Raw genomic sequence first — 3,410 nt, forward strand, 5'->3', positions numbered from 1 at the left:
TCAACACGACCAATCTAATATGGCATAAAACCAATGCCATACTTGACGGAGTTTGGCTACAGCGAGGCTCACTGCAGTAAAAAGGACATTTGGAGCGATCAGACAGCAGGTAAAGCAGCGCACAGCTACAAACACTCACCCGGATTAGCATGACGGTCAGAAAGCTAAACAAATAACCCGCAAAATTATTTAAGTCATCGAGCTGCGATGCAAGACTCTGGTTCTGCTCTCGCTGTTGAACCGCTGCTACGCGCTACAGGTAGTAATATTTCAGTCATACGACAACTGACATAAGACTATCGACAGTAGATGATACACAAAGACCCGGCAGGGAACAAGAGACACAGGTGAGTATAAACACACAGGGAATTAGATAGTCAGGTGAAACAAGGGACAGCTGGGACAATCAAGGGGCAGACAACACAGGCACTAAATAAACACACAGAAAACCAAATCCTCAGAAAAACCCAGGTACCACCAGATCGGAAAAAAGGATTTTTAGAACTGCAGTTAGGCCTTTGCCTAACACTGGACTGGACCCCTAGAACTGCAGTTCTGAAAACTGTCAAATAAAGATTTGACAATTTACATAACACTGTTTACTGGTAAAGAAATCTTTTAGACCTCAGATGCATTTCCTTTAAGTATTTTCCTGTTTCTTTTCCTCTCAAAACTTTAATTCAACTTAGAGTTTAGTACTTAGAGCTGTAAATCAACCATGAAACCTAGTGTTTACATTTCAGAGAGGCAGACATTGAGTAACTACCCTGAAACCTTTATTAGGGAATGAGGAAGCCGAGCAGACTTTCAATTTTACCTTTCAATAATGTACCAAACATGCTTAAGGAGCAGTACCGCACTGTACACCTCTGTACCATGTACAAGTAGTACATGATGGTACAGTGCGGTACTGCTGGACTCAGCTGAGTGTGTACAGCAGACCTTTTGATTTCCACCTCTGGCAGTTCTTGCTCCATATTTATTGATCACCATGCCACTCAAAACAATGAAGTGATGCAAACAGCACAGGTTTGAAGCTGTAGGAAAGAATACCATTCCCTTTGATGAAACAGTTTACCACATAGAAAAGGTAAGCACAAACAGAAGCAAAGGGTAACAGCAAAGGAGAGACACTAAATTACACTTGAGGCCAACACATACGCTGCAAGAAGAGAGAAATTAGTTATTTTACTTGAGGTGGAAAGAATAAGAAGAAATATCTTTCTGGCTAGGATATGTTGCTTCAACAACCTTGTGTAAGTTTTAATAGTTCTCTCCTACTGCAGCATTTGTATACAAGTTTCCAGAAACCACGTAAGAAAAAGATTCTGCCATTGTGGTGTTGCAAAAACTCCAAAAAAGACCTGCACAAACAGAATAAAGTTATTCTTTATGCAACCTTAGGACAAAACAAAACAAAACAAAACAAAAAACTGTTTATTTTAAAGACTGCCTATAAGCCTTTACACCTTATTGCAATCAAAAAACTTATCTTGTTTACACATTTTTTGGTAATGATTCATATGTAACAAAATGGGAATATTGTTCAGTTAACTATAAAGTGATCTTACTACCAGACCTGAACTGTCCTCCTTATACTGTTAGGAAAATGGTTTGGATGTTCGGGAGCAACCACAAAACAAGTGAGGCTCATCAACATCAAGCTGGGAACCTGTCGTTTCTTCATGTCTTTTTGTTTCAGCAATCAAATCAATTTTAACTCCAGTTTCTGAGAATTGCTTCGCTATCTTTTGCAAGTAACGGGAACTACTGAGTATAGAAATAAATTTTCTTTGTGCTATGTGCATGGAGATTTTATTTAGAAATCCTTAAGGTAATTTCATCACAGCTGCATAATTGTATATGTTCCTCCAATTTTATCTTTGTGATTTTTTGTTGTCATTTTCATTTACCTTTGCTGTTTTATCACAGTTCTATCTCCATAAAGAACATGGATTTGTTTGCTTGGAGAGCTCATTATTTACTGGGGACCAAATATATTGTGGGAAGGCAATGGCAGCTGACAGGGAGAGAGAGATTTCAGTTTTTTGTGAAAACTCTTGGCTTCTATTAGGAGTCATCTCCAATAAAAGGAATGGTGTTTGCACAGATAGAGCAACAGCAGTGCCTCTCTCTGCAGAGGCTGACTTTACCTCTGTCAGCATTTCATCTAAGGACCAATGTGCAAAGAGCATATTGCACATTGGTGCAATTGCCCCTTAAATATCAGGGGCAACTTCTATTAACAGTCATGCTAAAGGGGGTTGCACATTAGTGATCCACTGAGCCACATTAGCAGCAAGAGTTTTAGTTTTATAAGCATCTGCAACTGCAAACAGGCACTACGCAAGAGAAATATGTTAGCATACATTTTTACATGTGACTGGACAGCATGTTATTTAGGAGTGAGTGTCTAACAGGACTCACCTTTCAGAAAATAGCAGAGGTAATGTTTATAAGGTTTACTTTTTTCCAGCAATATGGAAAAATCATTTTATTTGGCCCAGGGTTCTGAGTTGTGGATAAGCATTCTTAGTGCTTGCAGGTAATCTCTCTGTCACACTGAATGCTGTAAAAATAGACTGGGTACATGCAGCTGAGGTGACAGAAAACAGGTCCATGCCACAGGCCTCCATGCTTGACTGCTTCTAATGACAGTTAATAAGCTTAGCAGAAAATGTAAGGACACATGTTTGGAGCATTATTTCTTTTTCCTAACAATGATTCCTGACAATAAGAAGTATCTTAAGGGCAACAGTGACTCATTAGGAATCATTATGTTGATTATTTTTAATTGTCCAAAATAAGATTATATGGGGATGCTAAGAACCAGACATACTAAAGTCACTAAAATGTTGGCTATTTTACATTTAAATGTCTAAGGTAATTATATCTCTCTCTGAATTACATTTGTCTTTTACATTTTCAACAGAGGTGAGAAAGTAAACTCTTTTAATCTCAACATCTTGTCTTCTTCTTTTTCTATTGTTTTGGGGGTTTTTTGCATTATTTTGTCACATCCACATTCCATATTTCAGTCATCAACATATCAAACTGCTGCTATCAAACTGTACCCCAGCCAGTTTCACTGTCTGTTAAACACATTTTGACACAAAGTGAAGCTAAGTTTAGTTTTGCTTAGCTTTCATTTAAAGGTAATTATATATTCCTGGTCCCCGGGTGGTGGAAGGAAATGTGTTTTCTCTTACTTTGTTGTACTCATCAGTTCATTTTCCCCTGAGAGTCCTTAATGCAACATACTCCACCTAATTGATTACTACACACAAGCAACAATATCATACTAAAAGCATGCATGTATAATTTCCTACATGGTGTGTAGGAAATTATTTGGTTTATGTTGATAACGTTTCAATAATTTATTCTTAACTATAGTAACACACACACGCACG

This window comes from Poecilia formosa, unplaced genomic scaffold, assembly GCF_000485575.1.
Source record: "Poecilia formosa unplaced genomic scaffold, Poecilia_formosa-5.1.2 Scaffold264, whole genome shotgun sequence".
NCBI classification, from domain to species: Eukaryota; Metazoa; Chordata; class Actinopteri; order Cyprinodontiformes; family Poeciliidae; genus Poecilia; species Poecilia formosa.